Here is a 20,752-nt window from a genome sequence, read left to right as displayed (position 1 = left end):
GTAGATCATGTTCAGACATGTGTAAATAAATAAACGACAAACAAACACCTTATTTTTAAAAGCATCAGTAATAACATGCACAAATATTTAGGGAAGAAACAATACCAAAGTGTCAAAGACAATAATAGCGGAAAATCATCCCCATGTTATTTTATATCATTACAGGTCTTACAGGAAATCAATGTCTTCTTACAGTAAAGGATCTATATATCAAACTGCTGACAGCCGCCTGGTAGACACAGGTCTATATAAACCCACAGTGAACAGAATCTGCTGCCAGGTGGTTCTCCACTGAAGAAAGCAGCCAAGTTGGAACTTAACCATGGACTCCTCCACATAGGTGACATGAACAAGGCATGGACTACAGCTCATGTCAGTCTCGGCAGAAGGCCTTATGATACTCCTGCAATGTGAGAATTGGGGGATTGCCCATGTAAAGAGCTATTCTGCTTGATCACTTTTCTTAATCATTTTTCTAACAAGAACACTTTCATTAGCTTTTCATCACTTCTCAATTCTGGTGAGGAATTAAGTTTTCTCTAAACCCTCTTATGGGTTTAGGTACTGTTCAAGAAACCTCTAATTTGCAGTTTAGAATGAGTTCATTAAAATGGAGTGCCTCATGCCTTAGATTTAAATCAACTGACCCTTTTTGTCTTAATGGAATCCTTGGTAGTGCATGGAACAAGGACGATGCACTTTGGACTAATCTCCCTTTTTCCAAGTAAGTAAGAACTTGATATACTTCAAATATATTACCACCATCCAAATCTGTCAGTCTTGCCCTGGCTCTGTTTTATGTGATTGACACAGTCCAGCAACTAATTATATATGCTGAATGGCAATGAGAGAGTGGACATGCTGGGAATGAAGCTTCCTTCAAGAGGTTTCCGTGAGCATTAGAGACTTGCTTAATCCCAGTCACATCTCTGGAGATGCATCATGACTGACTTGGTCATTCATGAGAGTAGGAACCTCAGCAGGGTTGAAATGATGGTTCATAAATGTGTAGAGCCCAGGAAAATATTTTTTGCTGGGGTTCTATCTACATAAATAACTTTTCTAAAATATATTTTAAAATCCATGGGTCCATGTGGGATATAGTTATAGATAAAGAAGGCATAATTATTCAGTCAGGTAATGTCTTTGCCTGTTATAGCCTGGGAACCCTTCCAAACAGTTCCTTTTCATGTTCATTGTCAAGTGTACCATTCCTGACTAATTGGCTATCTCTAACCATTAAGTAAAAGTAATGCTTTCTTACTCATGAGACCCTGACTGTTTAGAATTAATTGTATTACAATAAAAACGTCTTCATGCCCCTTGAATTACCCAATATTTCTTACGAGGGTGCGTTACATTGTGACAGTCCATTATTATCTGCTAGCCCAAACTTCTAGCTCCCTACAGTTTTCTCAAGGATTGTTATTAGCTTCATTGATGATTACCATAAAGACAAATATCAGCTAGGGCTTCTAAGAAAAATGTTAAGTCATTTGTGTATTGATAATGTTAAATTTACCATGTGTCATAGTCAGCTTCATGTTGCTGGGGTAAACCTCTAAACCAGACACAGTTTATGGGAGGAACATGATTTATTGAAGGTTACAGGTCCATAGGAAGTTCCATAATGGTAGAATTAGCCCTCTTTCACAGATCCATGTAGACAGAAATGCCACAACAAGCACTACAAGCAAGCACTTTCCAGGAACCCCAGGCAGAGGTCAGGCACTGTGCATACCTGAGGCTGGAATTCAGATTCACACCTTCAGGCTGGACTTCAGGATCTGCCCACAGTGACACCTCCTCCAGCCAGGCAGCTGGAAATCTAATAAGTTACAAGCTTTAATAAACTCCTGAATCTACTGGTGACACCCATTCAAACTACAACACTCCATTCTTGGCCCCCAGTATATTCACAACCATCTCACACTGTAAATTGCAAATAGTTTTCAGTCCAAATTCAAAGGTCCCATGGCCATTACCAACTTCCAATGTCCCAAGTCTCATCTGAAATTTAAGATTATCTCTTAGCTGTGAGTAATGTAAAATTAAAACAAGTTATATACTTTAAACACATAAAGGCAGAGGTAAACATTTCTAACTGCTAAAATCATTACAAGATAAGGGACCAATGAAAACTCAATAACCATCAAGCAAACAACAAACATTAGCAGTTCAAGTCCACTATCACAATCAGTGACTGACAGTCTCTGGATTTTCCAGTTTCACCCCTCCAGCTAGGATGAATAGCCAGGTAAAACTTCTATCACAAACCATCATTGCTCTATGGTAGCCCTTGCCTAGTCTTGGTGCCTCGAAATATCCTTGGACCTCCACTGCAAACCACAGTCCATCTTCCAATGGCTTTACTAGTCTTTCCGCATCATCACACTCTGCCTCACTTGCTGCATCTGAGCAGTGTTTCCTGGAACCATGTTCACTTCATGACCCACTCCCACTACTATGTGTGCAGGACACAGCCATAGTCTTAATTGAGGGATGAAATAAATTGTGACCTTGAAGAGCAGGTTTGTTCCTTGTAGTCAATTTTTTTTTTTAAGTTTTCATTTTGACCATTCAGTCTTTCCTCAGGCATCCTTCCCATTGTTTCAAAATAAAGCAGTTAGGCCATCCTTAATTATGGCAATATTCTCTCTCTCTCTTTTTTTTTTCTTTTTGGTTTTTCGAGGTAGGGTCTCACTCTAGGCCAGGCTGACATGGAATTCACTGTGGAGTCTCAGGGTGGTCTCGAACTCACGGTGATCCTCCTACCTTTGCCTCCCAAGTGCTTGGATTAAAGGCATGCACCACCACACCCGGCTAACAATATTCTTAATAATAGCAGGATCAGCATCCAGTCTCTGTACCAGTAATTTTAAACTTACTTGAGCTTTTCCAACCTTAAAGACTTTTTTTTTTCTTTTAGAGAGAGTGAGAGAAAGAGAGACAGACAAAGAATTGGCACACCAGGGCCTCAGCCACTGCAATAAAACTCCAGACACTTGTGCCACCTAGTGGGCATGTGTGACCTTGCACTTGCTTCATCTTTGTGCATCTGGCTCTTGTGGGATCTGGAGAGTCGAACATGGATCCTTAAGCATCACGGGCAAGCACCTTAACAATTATGCAATCTCTGCAGCCCCTTTTCAACTTTAAATTTTAAATTTCTCAGTCTCATATCTTTAGCTAAACATGTCAGTCCATTACACGTTCAACTTTGATCAAACTCTCTGTATATGGGCAGAAGAACACAGCCATCCATTATGCCAGTAGCTTAGTTCCAACAAAGTTCTCTGTGGTCTTTCCTTCCCCTTAGAAAGCTCATAAGCAAAGCTTCCAAATATAATTTTCTCTGCATTTAGAATTTTCAAACTCTCTCTAGAATAAAACTTGGCTTATGCTCTAGAAGGCATCTTCAGTTGCAAGTACCAAGTCTATGCCCATTACTCCAAAACTAAAGTTCCAAAAGGCCAAAATCTACATGGTCAGATTCATGGAACAACAACCCACTATCTGATACCAGTTCTGTTGTAATCAGCCTCACATCACTATGAGGAACTTCCAAACCAGATACAGTCCGTGGAGGAATAGGATTTATTGAAGCTTACAGATCCAAGGGAAGTTCCATAATGGCAGAAGAAGTTGGCCCCCATTCATGGTCCAAACAGAGAGAAATACCACCAGCAGCATCAGGACACCAGGCAGAGTTCAACCACTCTGCATACCTTAGGCTAGAATTCAGATCCTAGGGCCCCCAGTGCCCCTAGGATCTGCCCATAGTGACACCTCATCCAGCCAGGCAGCTAGAAATCTAAGTTACAGGCTTTAATAAACTCCTGAATTTATTGGTGACATCCATTCAAACTATCAAACCATGCAAGACTTACAGCATAAACATTTAGCAATGTACCTTACAACAATTTATTCTCTTGAATTCTTTTTTTTTTTTAAACTCCATTTATTTATTTGAGAGTGAAAGAAGGAGAGAGGGAGAGAATGGATGTACTAGGGACTCCAACTGCTGCAAACAAACTCCAGATGTATGCACCACCTTATGCATCTGTCTTATGTGGGTCCTGGGTAATTGAATCAGGGTTATTTGGCTTTGCAGGCATGGTCCTTATCCACCAAGCCATCCCTCCAGCACTCTTCTCATGAATTCTTTGCTCTACATATTTGTTCATTCCTAGAATACTTTGTGCTTCCATAATGAGCTCATGCCTACATTTAATCAACTATCCACAATGGGAAAATAGGTGATGGGCCCTTTGACAGAATAAGAATGTTCTTGTCTTTTATCGAGCATGAATTAAGACTGACCAGAAAACACATAATCCCACCACATTATCAAGGGCAAAAAAGACAAGCCTGATAGTCACAAACAAATAACTTTAAAAAAATCTCAAAGGAGGGCTGGAGAGATGGCTTAGCGGTTAAGCGCTTGCCTGTGAAGCCTAAGGACCCCGGTTCAAGGCTCAGTTCCCCAGGTCCCACGTTAGCCAGATGCACAACGGGGCACATGCGTCTGGAGTTCGTTTACAGAGGCTGGAAGCCCTGGCGCGCCCATTCTCTCTCTCTCCCTCTATCTGTCTTTCTCTCTGTGTCTGTTGCTCTCAAATAAATAAATAATTTTTTAAAAAATCTCAAAGGAATAGTCACCTGCAAGAACCACTTGACTACCTAACATGTGGTACAGAACAACATGTGGAAGATTGACACCCCTAGGTATCAGTGTCAGGGGTGAGGGAAAAGAGAAAACTACACAAAGGATATTTGCCACCACTGTCATTGCTCTCAGATGCAAGAGAAGAGGGGAGAGGGGAAGCATCACCATCGAACAGACAATGGAATATGCATTGGCAGTGCCCCCCTCAGGAACAGGGAAAGCTGATGTATGGGCACCAACACAAAGCTTAAGACCTAACAGACACAGTGTGTTGTCAGGTATATGAACTGTGTTAGATCTGTGCACTATCTCACATCTTGTCATCAGAGGAGGAACCAGCACTGAGCCTGCAGGGAGACGAGGAGGTGCCTAGAGTACAAGGTCTGTTCCTGTACTTAATCCCAGGATTGTGCAAATACTACTACTGAGTTTGCCCCAGTCTGAGGGTTACCTAAGTTTTGATCTTTGTTGCAACATTCATCTCATCTTACTCCTAACCTGTTGCGGGCCAGTGTTAGATTTACTTGAAACTGATATCACAGTGGGATTGTTAGTGGAAGGATGGAGTTTGGAGAGATGAGTAGGTTTTAAGGGTGAAGCCACATGCTTGAGATTAGTGCCCTTATAAAAGAGATCTCAGAGAAAAACCTACATCTTTCACTATGTGAGGAAACAGTGAGAATACACCATCTACAATTATGGAAAACCTCACCAAATTTCCTGCTGGAAGCTTGATCTTGAAAAGCTTTAAGAAGCCAAGTTATGTTGTTTGTCAGACACCTCATCTGTGGAATTTGTTACAGCATCCTGAATCAGATAAGACCAGTGCTCTTTTCTGTGGTGGATCAAATTGCATTTCTTTTTGCCAAGCTAGAATGTTATTTTTTTCTTTTTTTGTTATATAGTTTAAATACAATTTTACTGGGCTGCTGGTCTGATTCAGTCTTCCATATCAGTAAGCTTTTTATGAGATAATGCTATCTCTATAACTATCTTTAATTGGAGAAATGGAAGGCTCTTTCAAGTATTATCCTATCACTTTCATATAAGAAATCTTCTAATGTTATAAATTCAAATGAAATTACACTATTAATAGCCGTTAGTACCAGATTGTATCTTTAATTATTCTTTTGTATCAATTAAATGAGAAGAAAGGCTCATAGAACTTGATTCTCTGACCAGACACTCAACAGAAAACTTAAAATGGGATAGTTGGTCTTAGAGTCTATGAAAACTTATAACACTGTAAGTCATCTCTTAGGCCAAGGTTTCAAATCCTTCCACAATCCTCTTGAAAATCAGCTCCAAAAGGCCAAAGCCACACAGTCAGGTGTCTAGCCTCAATCCCACTCCTCGGTACCACTATTACTATTGCAGTCAGGTTTGCATTGCTGGTAGAAATCACCCAACCAAGAGCAGCTTGTGGGAAAAAAAAGAGATTTATTTTGTCTTACAGGCTCAAGGGGGAAGCTCCACGATGGCAGGGAAAATGATGGCATGAGCAGAGAGTGGACATCACCTTCTGGCTAACGTAAACTGGACCATAACAATAGGAGAGTGTGTCACATTGGTAACAGGAACAGGAGAGTGAGTGTGCCAAACACTGGTAAGGGGAATGTTGGGCCCTGAAAGGCCCAGGAGTGAGGCCTAGTGGAACTTCCTGAGCCTAGCTAAAGTTTGACGACCTGTCTCTGGCCAGCTATGACTCAGCAGGATGCCTAATGGCTTCTGGCCTGCTACTTCTGTGTGTTAATTGTAATTACCATTTCAATAGTTAAAGTTTACTATTGGCCCTTACCTCTTCCCCCATCCTAAAATCCCCACCTTCATCCCCAACATGATATAGGCAACTGCTCAGAGTAATAAAGCGAGTTGTTTCTGCAAGTTGTTTCTGCATGGAAAAGACTCCCGACTCAGTGTGGTTTTTCTCCGGTGGCCAGGAGAGGTTTCTGAGTCGTCTGATGCTCATCATCCCCTCAACCCCTAGGGAGGAACCAGCAGGCCTGGTCCTTCCCTCGGCACTACCTGTGCGGGAAGGAGCCCCACAGGGGAAGCTGTCTATAACACTCATAAGATCACCCCAACAATACACTGCCTCCAGGAGGCATTAATTTCCAAATTTCTATAAGCTGGCAACATAGCATTCAGAACACCTATGGTTATGGGTCATGCCACCACAGGGGGCCAGGGGCAGAATGTGGTGGTTTGATTCAGGTGTCCCCCACAAACTTTCATATTCTGAATGCTAGGTTCCCAGCTGATGGTGATTTGAGAATTAATGCCTCCTGGAGGCAGTGTATTGTTGGGGGTGAACTTATGAGTGTTATAGACAGTTTCCCCTTACCAGTGTTTGGCACACTCACTCTCCTGTTCCTGTTGTCCACCTGATGTTGACTAGGAGGTGATGTCCACCCTCTGCTCATGCCATCATTTTCCCCTGCTATCTTGGAACTTCTCCTCAAGTCTATAAGTCAAAATAAATCCTTTTTTCCCCACAAGATGCTCTTGGTCGGGTTATTTCTGCCACCAGTGCAAACCTGACTGCGACACCTACATATGTTCATTTAATTGTAGATATATATACATATATATAGGCAATTTTTTAAAAATTTCTTCTCGTGTTTTTTCCATCTTGTTTTCCTCTTTATGTCCTTTTTGCTATATACCTTTAGTAGTATTTTGAATTTATCTTTTTCCTAAAAATAACTAATATTTTAAATTTTATTTCCTTTTTTATATTTATTTGAACTTTTTGTTTAAATATTTCCTTATAGGGAAATTTTTCTCTATTTTTTTGTTTGGTTTTTGAGATAGGGCCTCACTCATGCCCAGGTGGATATGGAATTCACTCTGTAGTCTCAGGTGGGCCTTAAATTTACAGCAATCTCTTACCTCTACTTCCCTGAGTGCTGAGATTAAAGGTATGCACCACCCCACCCAGCTTCCAGTTTTCAATCTTTGTTTCCTTTTCTTTATTTTTAATTTGAACTGATGTCTTTGCTCTTTGTCTTTCTGTCCATAGCATTCTTTTCCACTCCTTTTATTTTTCTTTCATTTATTCTTTTATTATTTATTTCTTTGATTTATGTACTTTTGCATAGTAAATAGTTCCACCTTTTCTTGCTTTGTGCCTATATCTCATTTGTTTACTATTTCCAACTTTTCCCTTCTTAGTAATAATTTTCCCGTTTTCTGTTTTTTTATATTTTTAAAAAATATTTTGGTTCTTTATTTAATTGGAGAATGATAGAGAGAGTAATATGCAGAAAGAGAGGGAGAGAGAGACAGAGAGAATGGGCATGCCACGGCCTCTACCACTGCAAATGAACTCCAGGTGCATGCCCCACCTTGCGCATGTGGCTTATGTGGTCTCTGGGGCCTAGACCCTGGTCCTTAGGTTTCATAAGCAAGCACTGCAATGGCTAAGTCATCTCTGCAGCCCCCATTTTCTGTTTTATTAGTCACCAGTAACATATTAAGGGGCTTTAGTCAATTTTAAGCATACTTCTATGTCATGTATGGTTTCATGTCATAATTACTGCAGCACTTTGTTTTCTCCTCCCTGAGTGGTACAGGAAACTGAACCCTGCAGAGTAGACACTCAATAATAAAGATCTTCAAATAAAACCCGACAAGATATCCAAAACTTAGGTATGCAAATCACAACCCAGAAATATAAGAAACATTGGAATAGCAAGACAAATGGGCCCTCAAACATAAAATTATAACTACTTTTGAACTTGAAGATGTGGAAGTAGGTAAAGATTTTTCAAAAATTTACTAGTAAAACTAATCTATGACTTCAAGGAGATGAGTTCACTCCAGGAGCTGGAGTTAGCAATACAGGGTAAAGGGTTAATAAATGGGTTAGAAAATCAGCATATGGATGAAAAAGTCAGCAACACAGAAGCAAAATTTAGTAAGGAAATTGAAATTTTATAAAAACTAGAACTGAAAGACTAAATGAACTAAACACAATGTAAACTATCACCAATAGAAAAGAAACATTTAGAACCCCAAATAAACATGACCAGAGACCCTATGCAGTGCATTTTGTATTCAAGATGTCAAAATTACAAAAGAAAGAAACAATATCAAAAGCTGTAAGGGAAAAATGCTATCTTACCTACAAAGGCAAACACATCAGAGTAACATTGGATCTCTTATCAGCAACCCTATAAGTTAGTAAAGCATGGAATGAAATATATTCCAAGGCCTGAACATGAATAACTAACCATGAAAATTGATATGTGCAGTAAACATATCTTTTTAAAATTGATTGAGAAATAAGGACTTTTTAATGAAAAGCATAAGCTGTGGAAGTTCATGTCTACCAAATTAGCACTGCAGAAAATCCTGACAGGAATATTACACACTGATGAAGAAGCAAGATTACCTAAATGACAAGGACAGGAAAGAATACATGGTATAGGATGAATAGATTGACCAAGGAAAGCTATGAAAGAATTCATTATGCTCAACACAGTAAGCAGAAAACCTATAATGTCAAAGGAGGCACAGACATAGGAGAGCAACAAAAAAAGACATAATGATTTAGCCAACCAGAAAACATCCAATAAAATCACAGGAATTGGGGCTGAAAATGTAGGTCAGTGGATAGAGTGTTTGGCCAGCATGCACAAAGCCTTGATTTCCATTCGCAGTACTGCAGAAACTATATGTAGTTGTATGCAATGCCATATCAGCACTCAGGAGATGTGAAACAAGTGGATTGAAAAATCAAGGTAATTCTCAGAAACATAAAGAGTTCATGGCCAACTGGGACTATATGGACTACATGAGACCCTATGGCAAAAGAAAAAAATCATAGAAATTGTAAATATACCTCAACGATGATGGTAAACATAAATGGCTTCTACACAGTAGTAAGGAGATACAGATTGATTTCACAGGTTGAATACAACTTAACTAGAGCACTGAGACAAAAAGAAAAAAAAAGAAAGAAAGAAAGAAAAGGGATACAAATAGGAAAGAAGTCAAATTCTTCCTATTTGTAGTTAACATACTATACAAAAAAAGACAACTAGAAAATTCTTAGATTATATAATTCTTTGAGAAATGTAGATTTTTATATTTATTTTATATTGAATATAAAATCAACATATGACAAGTAGTTCCTTTTTATGAGAGAGATAGAAAGAGAGAGAGAGAGAGAGAATTGGTGCACCAGCACCTCCAGCCACTGTAGTCGAGCTCCAGACACATGTGCCACCTTTTGTGTATGCATCGACTTGTGCATGCATCACCTTGCACATGTGTCTCCTTGTGCATCTGGCTTACGTGGAATCTGGGGAGTTGCACATGGATCCTTAGGTTTCACAGGTAAGCATCTTAATCGCTAAGCTATCTCTCCAGCCCAAAATTAGTCATTTTTTAAAAGCATACTAAACTTTCTGAGTAAGAAATTATGGGTGCGTATGTGAGTTGTGGGAGACTCTTATTCAAAATAGCTTAAAAAACAAAGAGAAAATATCTAGTAATAAACTTAGCAAAGCAGGTGAAAGATCTACAATGAAAATTTTAAGATACAGAAGAAAGAACTTAAAGAAGATACCAGATGGAAAGATTTCCCATGTTTATGGATTGGGAGAATCAATATTGTAGAGACTTGAGTCATGATGGCATTGGCCTAACCACCACACCTCCCAGGGAAGGACAGGCAAAATGTTTAGGGTTCATTGGGTCTTCTAGGGGTGAGCAGCCTCTAACAGACCTCCAAAGGGAGGGCACAGAGAAGCAAAGTAGGGAATCTGCTGATTTCCATGCTCTGGGGTAGCCCACCCGTCCCCCAATCCCCTCAAGCAGCCATCTTAGCTGTAGTTCCAGCCACAAGTTCCTCCTGCACTAGCCGCAGGCTGAGGAGACCCAGGACACTAGGGCAGCACCACTTACATCTTCACACTTGCAAATGTCATCCGGTTTGCTGCTGCCCCCCACCCCGTGCATGGACTCAGACCAGCAGGCAAGCATTCCCCCAAAGGACCTGCAAGCTCCAAAGCCCTCCCACTCACCACCACCCCAAGCCCCTGCATGTACCCAGGCCAGCAGGCTTGCATCCCCCCACCCCCAGACATTTCTGCCACAGCAGAGCTCCACACTAGAACTCCTCTGCCCCCAACCCCCATGCATGGACCCAGGCCACGCCGCTGCCCCACAACCATGCACAGACCCAGGCCAGCAGTCTAGTGTTCCCCCAGGGGACCTCCACATGCCAATGCCGTCCCACTTGCTGCCACCCCCCCACCTCCATACAGGGACCCAAGTAAGCAGGCTAGCTCTTCCCCCACCACCACCAGGGGCCTCCACATACCATTGCCCCTCCTTGCAGACCCAGGCTAGTAGGCTAGGGTTCCTTCCTACCTAGACTCTCCAACAACAACAGACCTCCATGCCTCCCCAGCATTTTACCTGACCCACATCAGTCCCTTATCCCCACCCTGCCCTGTCACAGGACCTGACAGTCCCATCCACCCCCTGCTACAATTTACCAAGGGACCCATTGTCTCATCCCTAGCCCTTCAGCATTGCAGAACCACCACACATTCCCATCCTCCCTCACTCTGCAGCCCAGTTGCAACACCAGTCTGGTTTGTCCCATTCCTTCCTATTCCCTGTCCCTTCCAGCCACCTGACCACACAGTCCCATACCCTGAGTCACAGAAGAATAAGCCCCTTCATCAAGACTGTAAAATCAATACCAAAGAGAAAGTCCTGAAACAGCTAGGGACAAACAACCCATTACATAACAAAGGTAACTCCATCAGAATTACCTTGAAACTTGTCATTAAAGGGCCTGGAATGGAACACTGCAAAGTGCTTCCAACCCAAACTACTCTACCCATCAAAAGTATCCCTCATAATAGATGATGAAAGAAAAACTTGGCACAATAAAACTCTGCTTTACAACTACATGAACACAAAGCCAAACCTGCAGAGAGTACTTCAGGAAATTCTCCACACAGAAGGATCAAATAACCAACCTCAAATGCCAACAAGAAGCAGATCACAGTAACCAAACTCAGAGAAAGCACAAAAAACTACAGAGTCCAAGAAAACACCAAACTGCCTAAACCACCACAATATGGCAGGGATTAAATCAAACCTCAATCATCACTGTAAATATTTTTTTTTATTTTTATTTATTTGAGAGTGACAGAGAAAGAGGCAGATAGAGAGTGAGAGAGAGAATGGGCGCGCCAGGGCTTCCAGCCACTGCAAACGAACTCCAGACGCATGCACCCCCTTGTGCATCTGGCTAAGGTGGGTCCTGGGGAATTGAGCCTCGAACCTGGGTCCTTAGGCTTCATAGGCAAGCACTTAACCGCTACGCCATCTCTCCAGCCCATCACTGTAAATATTAATGGCCTTAATTCACCCACCAAGAGACATAAACAAACATGGTGGATCATAAAATTAGACCCCTCAATCTGCTGTCTTCAAGAAAGTGTGAAAGGGGGAGGAAGGGTATTACCGTGGGATATTTTTTATAATCATGGAAAATGTTAATAAAACTTGTGAAAAGAAAAAATAAATAAATAAAATATGTGTAAAGAAAGAAAGAAAGCCACCTCACCAGTAAAGATAGACACCTCCTCAGGGTGAAAGGGTGAAAAATAATATTCCAAGAAAATGGGAATAAGTGGGCTGGAGAGATGGCTTAGCAGTTAAACGCTTGCCTGTGAAGCCTAAGGACCTCGGTTTGAGGCTCGGTTCCCCAGGTCCCACGTTAGCCAGATGCACAAGGGGGTGCACGCGTCTGGAGTTTGTTTGCAGAGGCTGGAAGCCCTGGTGCACCCATTCTCTCTCTCTCCCTCTATCTGTCCCTCTCTCTGTGTCTGTCACTCTCAAATAAATAAATAAATAAAAATTTAAAAAAAAAAAGAAAATGGGAATAAGAAATAAGCAGGTGTAGCTATGCTAATATCGGATAAAATACACTTTAAACCAAAAGTAATCAAAAAAGGCAAAGAAGACCACTTCATACTTATCAAGGGAATAATCTAACAGGAGGATATTACAGTCATAAATCTTACTGCACCAAACACAGGTGCACCACAATTCATAAAAAAAAACCTACTTGACAACAAAAAGAAATAACCACCAACACCATCATATTTGGGGACTTCAATACTCTACTGTCAGCAATAGATAGATCATCCAAACAGAAAATTAACAGGGAAGTGAGAGAGCTCAACAAAACTATAGATTAATTAGACCTAAAGGACATCTACAGAACATTCTATCCCAAATCCACAGACTACACATTCCTTTCAGCAGCCCAGGAAACGTTCTCTAAAATACATCATATACTGGGTCATAAAACATGCCTCCATATATTTAGGAAGATCAACATAATTTCCTGTATGATATCAGATCACAATGTTGTATTGCAAGAAATTAACAACAAAAGGTATGCTAGGAATCCAATCAGCTCTTGGAAACTAAACAACAGACTTTTATATTTTTAATAGCCATAGCTAGTTTATATATAGATTTCCCCAGTGAACCCACACAACAATGCTACATGACAAGAACTTTATCATTTTCCTCATTTTTCAAATTGAGGAGAATATTCAGAAATTGAGTGACTCCCAGCTTCAAGTGCCGAGCCAGGATTGGATTCAGAAAAAGCTGCCTGTCTTCAGTCTTGGGGAGGAACAGAACCCATGGTGATCAAAGGCTGGATGGGGAAGAGAAAACAGCGGAGTGTAAAGGCGAGGACAATGTGCCTCCCGAGAGATGAAAAGAGGAACCAAACCCAGCGATCCTTCCACTGTAAACCATCTAGTTTTTATAACACCTAGGTGAGCCAGTTCTCACACAGAACTTGTTCTTTAGCTTGCCCGAGTGACGTCATGTTTCATTCAAGTAGAGCTGAGCCAGGCAGGGCTTTGTCACATTGCTCTTGGCATAGAAGCTACTACGAGGAGATCCAGTCTTCAGAGCTCTGAGCTTCGAGTTTGAGCCCTGCCACCCTCTCAAGGGATATCCAGAGGTCACCTGCGCTTGTAGAGGCATGGCTGAAGTTTCAGGCCTGAAAGCTGAGCCTTGGGACCTACTGGAGGTGGCCCAGTCTTTTCAAAATCAAACAAGAAGTGACTGATGCTCAGGTCCTTGGAGACAACCTTGAAGCCCAGGTTGGTCACAGCCCCCAGAAAGGTTCGGACATCCTCAAAGCGACTGCTGACTTCGGCTACCTTCAGGACAGCCCCTGGCTTCAGCACTTGATTTGCCTCCTCTAGGAAGTCTCTGATGTTGGTTCCCATCAGCGAAAGGCAAAACACAGCCACATCCACAGACTCATCCTCTAGACGCACCTGAGGAGAGTGGGAGGACTGAGTAGAGCGCAGAGTCAGTGACCGAAGGAGAAATTCAGCACTGAGGGCTGGGACTGAAGTCCAGGATGGGGGACAAGCTTAGAGAGGAAAAGCCAGATACACGGAGTGTTACCTGGGCCATGTCACATACAGTGAGTCTGGGGTCCAGAGAGACCAGGTCAAAGCAGTGCATGGGGTTCCGCACACTTGAAGCCAGGCGGCAATCTCCGCAGCTGAAGTCAGCCACCACCAAGGATGCAGGCCGCTGGCGGAGATCCTTGGCAATGTGGTCTACTGGATGCAGTGGCCACTTCTTCACTTGACTCTGAAAGCCACGATGGTAGAGGAGAAAAACCTCAGGGTCTTCCTGGAAGAGGCGCGGTGCAGCACTGCTGGGCCCTGAGTACAGCTGTTCATTGGGGTAACGAAATCGGGCCCCATCCAGCCCTTGTGTCGTGGGTGCTCTAGGAGCCTCAGCTCTAGTCTCCTGGCTATCTGGCTTTGGAGCAGGAGGTACCTCCGTCTCCTCTGTGGAAGCTTTAGCAGGAACATGTTCTGGTGTTTGAGGTGGTCGGAATTTGTTCTTGTGTCTCCATTTATTTATTTATTTATTTATTTATTGCCGGTTCCGCCACTGTTTACGGCTCAAGAGATGTGGAGGGTTAGAGGAAGTGGACTCCGGGCTTGGCTTGGGTGGGCCATTTGTAGAATTACTCTTCCAGGCTTCATGAGCTGTGCGGTCAGCCTTGCCCAGGGGCTGGGTTGTGTTTGAGGGGGCACATTTCTGGCATTTCCTCTTTCTTTCCTCTTCTTCAGCACCAGGAAGAGCTTGTTTATGGCATCTCTTCCTTTTCACTTCTTCCTTGTCCTCAGAGTTACTGAGAGATGGACCCTGCTTTTGGCCATTTCTTTTTTCCTTTTCTTCCCTACTTCATCAGAGGCACTGGCAAATGAGGCCTTTGGGGGCCTTTTGTTCTTTCCTCCTTCCTCCTCCTCCTCAGAGTCACTGCCAAGTAGGTTGGGAGGTTGCTGGGAAAGAGATGCTGCTTCCAGGGCTTGTAAGGTGGCCAAGAGCTGATGGCGCTTGCGGCCCTTGATTTGCGGAGCTGCCGCAGGCCAAGGCCATACAGTCACGGCCGGAGGCCCACGGCTGCTGGGGCTGCCTCGGCCCACTCGGGCTCCTCGAACATGCAGGTCCCGAGAAAGGATCGCAAAACCCATGTGCGTGCAGCACATGGCTTGCCAGTCCCAGTGCCCAGGCCTCCACCGGCACCGCAAACCAGAGAGTTCCCATCTGCCGAGGCTAGAGCAGCCAGTGCAGAGAAACAACAGACTTTTAAACAATAAATGAGTAGTGTACTAAATAAAAAAAAATGAAATTGCAGAATTTCTAGAAATGAATGACAATGACAATATAAGGTACCAAAACTTAAGAAATACAATAAACGTGGTCCTCAGGGGAAAATTCATAGCACTAAAGCCTTCATTAAAAAAAAAAAAAAGAGAGAAATCCCAAATCAATAAAGTAACCATCCACCTAAAGGCACTGGAAAAGCAAGGAGAATCCAATCCAAAAAGCTCCCAATATTAAGAAATAATTAAGATCAGAGTAGAAATTAGTGAATTGGAAACTGAGAAAACAAGAAAATTGATGAAACAAAAAGCTGGTTCTTTGAAAAAATAAACAAGATTGATAAACCCCTGGCCAACTTGATTAAGTGAAAAAAAGAGACACTTCAAATTAACAAAATTAGAAATGTAAAAGGATTGATCACAATAGACATAGTGAAATTGGGAGAATCACCAGGACTTATTTCAAAAACCAATAATCCACAAAACTGGATAATATGGATTTAATGGATGAATTCCTGTACACATACCACCTACCAAAGCTAACCCTAGAGCAGATTTATCTCCTAAACATATCTATCACACCCATAGAAATTGAAAAGTTAATCAAAAACCTCCCCCCAAAAAAGAGTCCAGGACCAGATGGCTTCTCAGCTGAATTCTATCAAACTTTCATGGAAGATCTGAAACCAGTTTTTCTCAAACTGTGCCAAACAATCTGAGAACAGGGAAAGCTCCCAAACTCCTTCTATGAAGCTATTAACACCTTAATACCAAAACCAGGCAGATGATACAAGAAAAAAAAACAACAAAAAAAAAAAAACTACAGGCCTATTTCCCTGATGAACTTAGACACAAAGATCCTGAACAAATTCTCACAAACCTAACTCTACAACACATCAAAAATATTATCCACCTTGATCAAGTAGGCTTCATCACAGGACAGCAGGGGTAGTTCAACATACTGACATGTGTTAATGCAATACACCACATAAATAAGCTTAAACACAAAAACCACATGATTATTTCTATAGATGCAGAAAAGGCCTTTGACAAAATACATAATTTTATGATCAAAACATTGGAGAGAATAGGCAAGGATAGTTTATATTTCAACATATTAAAGACTATATACAAAGCTTCTAAAGCCCAAATAATACTCAATGGGGAGAGACTGAGGAATTCCTATTGTGATCAGGAACAAGATAGGGGTGTCCACTCTCACATCTGCTCTTCAACAAAGTACTAGAAGTCCTAGCTCAAGCAATAAGACAGGAGAAAGAAATAAAAGGGATACAAATTGGAAAGGAAGAAGTTAAGTTAGCCCTATCCATACCATTATTCTATACATAAGAGACCTGAGAATCTCCATCTCAAAACTCCTGAAGGTGATTAACTCCTCCAGAAAAGTAGCAAGATACAAAATCAATGCACAGAAGCCAGTAGCCTTTCTATATGCAAAAGAAAAAGATACAGAGAAAGAAATAAGTGATATTGCACTATTTTCAATAACAGCATCAACAACAACAACAACCACAAAAGACCTTGAACTAACATTAACCAAGTATGTGAAAGACCTATTCAATGGAAACATAAAAACACTCAAGAAAGAAATTGAGAAGGACTTGAGAAAATGGAAAGAGCTCCCATGCTTCTGAATAGGCAGAATTAAGATTGTGAAAATGGCAATCTTACTGAAGGCAATATACATATCTAATGCAATACCAATAAAAATCCCAACATTTTTCTTCTCAAAGATTAAAAAAAAATCATCTCAAAGTTCATATGGAATGGCAGAAGGCCTCAGATGACCTAGCATATCCTCAGCAAAAGAAACACCTCTAGAGGCATCACTATACTTGACCTAAAGCTATATTACAAAGCCATAGTAATAAAAACAACATGGTACTGGACTAAAGACAGGATTATAGACCAATGGAATAGAATTGAGGACCCAGACTTTGGGTCAAGTAACTACAGCTGCTTGATATTTGATAAAGGTCCTAACAATGTAGACTGGAAAAAAAGACAGCATCTCCAACAAATGGTGCTGTACAAACTGGATAAACATATGTAGGAAATTGAAACTTGATCCACACATCTCACCAAGCACAAAAATCAAGTCCAAATGGATCAAAGACCTCAATATAAGACTGGGAACTCTGCTACTACTGAAAGAAAAGATAGGAGGAACATTCCATGATATAAGAATGGGAAAAGACTTCTTGAACAAAACCTCAGTAGCTCAGGATCTTAAACAATCACTCAACCATTGCTATCCCATGAAGCTGAAGTTTCTTCACAGAGAAATATATAATAATCAGAGCCAATAGATTACCTACAGAATGGAAAAAATAATTTGCTGGCTATCCAACTGACAAAGGCCTAATTTCTAGAATCGACAAAGAACTAAAAAACTTAAACAATAAAAAGTCAAACAACCCACTCACAAAATGGGACAAAGAACTTGACGGGCAGTTCTCAGAGGAAGAAATACATGTGGCAAACACTCACTTAAGAAAATGTTCAAGTGCTGGAGAGATGGCTTATCGGTTAAGGTGCTTGCATGCAAAGCCAAAGGACCCAGGTTTGATTCCCCAGGACCCATGTTAACTAGATGCACCAGGTGGTGCATGCATCTGGAGTTTGTTTGCAGTGGCTGGAGGCCCTGTCACACCCATTGTCTCTCTCTCTCAATCTCTCCCCCTCTTTCTCTGTCAAATAAATAAGTAAATAAATAAAAACTAAATATTTTTTTAAAAAGAAAGACAATGTTCAACATCCCTAATCATCAGGGAAATGCAAATTAAAACAACTATGAGATTCCACCTTACCCCAGTAAGGATAGCAAACTTTAAAAAATCAAGTGAAAACAAATGCTGGCAAGGATGTGGAGAAAAATGAACCCTCATTCACTGTTGGTGGGAATGTAAGATGGTACAACCACTATGGAAAGAAATATGGGGACTCCTAAAAAAGTTACAAATAGACCCAGTTATCCCCTTACTAGGCATTTACTGTAAAAGCTCCATGCCTCAGTCCAGAGAGATTTGTTCAACCATGTTTATACCTGCTCAATTAGTAGTAGCTAAGAGCTGGAATCAACCCAGATGTCCATCATTAGACCAACATATAACAGTGGAATTTTACACAGCACTAAGGAAAAATTACACAGTGAAATTTGAAGTAAAATGGTTGAACTTAGAACAAACAGATCATTCTCAGTGAACTCACCCAATCACAGAAAGAATTGTCACATGGCCTCACTCATATGTGTCTCCTAACCTGAAAGTGCATGAGATGCTAACATACCTAATAAGCATCTCGAGGACCAGACAATAGGGAGGGTGGGATGGGAGGGGAGAGGAGGGTAAGGGTGTTGGGGGTGGGGGACACAAAACTGGACCCAAATGGTAAGGGTACCATAAAATTCTTCATGCTAATATACAGACTAAATGGTTGAACCTTCTTCAGGTCCTCAGAGGGAACAACTGAATCACAGGGCCCTGGAGAGTATATGATGAAGACTAGCCTTAATCTTCTGTTTCTCTCTCTCTCTCTTTCCCTCTCTGTCCCTCTTCTCTCTATCTCTTTTATATTACCTATATTTTTCTTCCTTCTTTTCCTTGGCACTGGCCTGTAACTCCCAGTACCAGCATGTGGTTAATATTCACAGTGAGCTGTTGATCAGAGAGACCTACAAGATTTCCCAAAAGAAGACATATTTCTGTCTGAGTACTTGATGACCCACCAAAGGTAAGTGGTAAGACCTTACTGCCAAAGACACCATATGTTGTCAGTACAGAACATGGGATGACCTTCCTGGAATCTGGAAGAGAATCAGTCACCAGACAATTAGCTTGTCCAGTGCCAGAAGGTGCTACATGAGCAACTGGGAGAAAATGACCAACATTGTCCAAGCAACTCATGGTCTAAGCTACTCAGCAGCAAACAACCTGATGTGATGCTCACACAAGTGCAATCATGGCACAGCCATGGTGGCTAACCAACTGCTGTTGATTTGGTTAATTGATCCTCTCAGTAGGACAAAACCCATAGTTAGAGCTGGGAAACAAATCAGAACCATATCCAAAAATCGAGCCAGCTCTCCATAATCAAGTTCCCACCAATCATGGGCTACATGTGGACCTGTATCTCTAAAATAATAATGGTTATTCCATTTATCTGGTGCTGACTTTACTTGGAATTAGAGAATTTGCTTCTCCTTTTCAGATGGATGCAGATCCTGAGGAGAGAATTAGTCCATCACACCTCAGCAGGGCACCACCTGGAACCAAACCCCATCTGAGTTCCAATTATATCCTTCACGGCACTAGAAGAAAAAAATCCTAAAACTCATATTGAGGCACAAATATCCCCAACAGCCAAAGCAATTCAGACCCAAAAGTGCAATTATATTAATACCCAATCTTAAATTATAAAATTATATCACATAGCAATAGTACCAGTGCAAAAACAGACAAATAGAACAACAGAATAGAATACAGAACCTAGAAATAAACATACATAGTTATAGCTACCTAATTTTTTTTAAAAAGTTATCAAAAGCATACACCTGAATACAGATTTTTCAACAAAGTGGAAGTTGGTTATTTATATGTAGAGCATCAATATAAATCTAAGCTTATTATGTTCCATCCTTCCACACACAAAGCAATTCAAATGGTTCAAAACCTTTACTTTACATAAATACTTACTTACTACAGAACACTTTGGGTAAAACATATGAAGATAAAAGAATAGACAAGGAATTTCTGAAAAGCATTCCAATAGCACAAGAAATAACCCAAAGAATTGTAAATTCAATTCATGAAACAAAATAATCTTCTGCACAGCAAGGGAAACCATCACCAGAGTGAAGATACAGTTTACAAAGCAGGAAACAAACTTTTCTGGTTATATATCTGATAGAGATTAATGTCTAGATTACACAAAGTACTCTAAAAATTGAACACCAAAACAAAATCATCCCATCAAAAACTCCCCTAATGAAATGAAGACAGTTCTCAAACTAGGAAATACAATGGCCAAGATATGTTTGAATAGTGTTTAAATGTTCTTTGGCAAAGAAGGAAGGTTATGTCCATCAAAAAGTCTTTTACAAGACTACACTATCCTTTTTGATCCATGTGTCTCTCAGTCTTGTTTGGAGCATCTGCTTTTTACAGATGGCAGCAAATATTAGGGAGAACCAAAGTCTATAATACAATAAGATTGACAACTGCTTAGCACAAGATCAGTTATTTCCATCATATCAGGGGGCTACGAGACATTTTAGAGGAAGTGTTGATTTAAATACAATACGACTCTCACTGCTGGCCTGAAAAACCATCTCCAGAGTGATGGTGGTAGAGATTGAAGAGACTCACAACTC

The 20,752-nt window shown here is 41.1% G+C and overlaps 1 pseudogene; it reads right to left on the bottom strand.

Annotated features, from left to right (window-relative positions):
* Window positions 1–13,686: 13,686 nt before the first annotated feature.
* Window positions 13,687–15,197, bottom strand: LOC101615256 (annotated as a pseudogene).
* Between the last annotated feature and the right edge of the window lie 5,555 nt (window positions 15,198–20,752).

This window comes from Jaculus jaculus, chromosome 10, assembly GCF_020740685.1.
Source record: "Jaculus jaculus isolate mJacJac1 chromosome 10, mJacJac1.mat.Y.cur, whole genome shotgun sequence".
Classification (NCBI taxonomy): domain Eukaryota; kingdom Metazoa; phylum Chordata; class Mammalia; order Rodentia; family Dipodidae; genus Jaculus; species Jaculus jaculus.
Note: the sequence above shows the minus strand (reverse complement) of the source record. Positions and strands in the feature narration are given on the sequence as shown.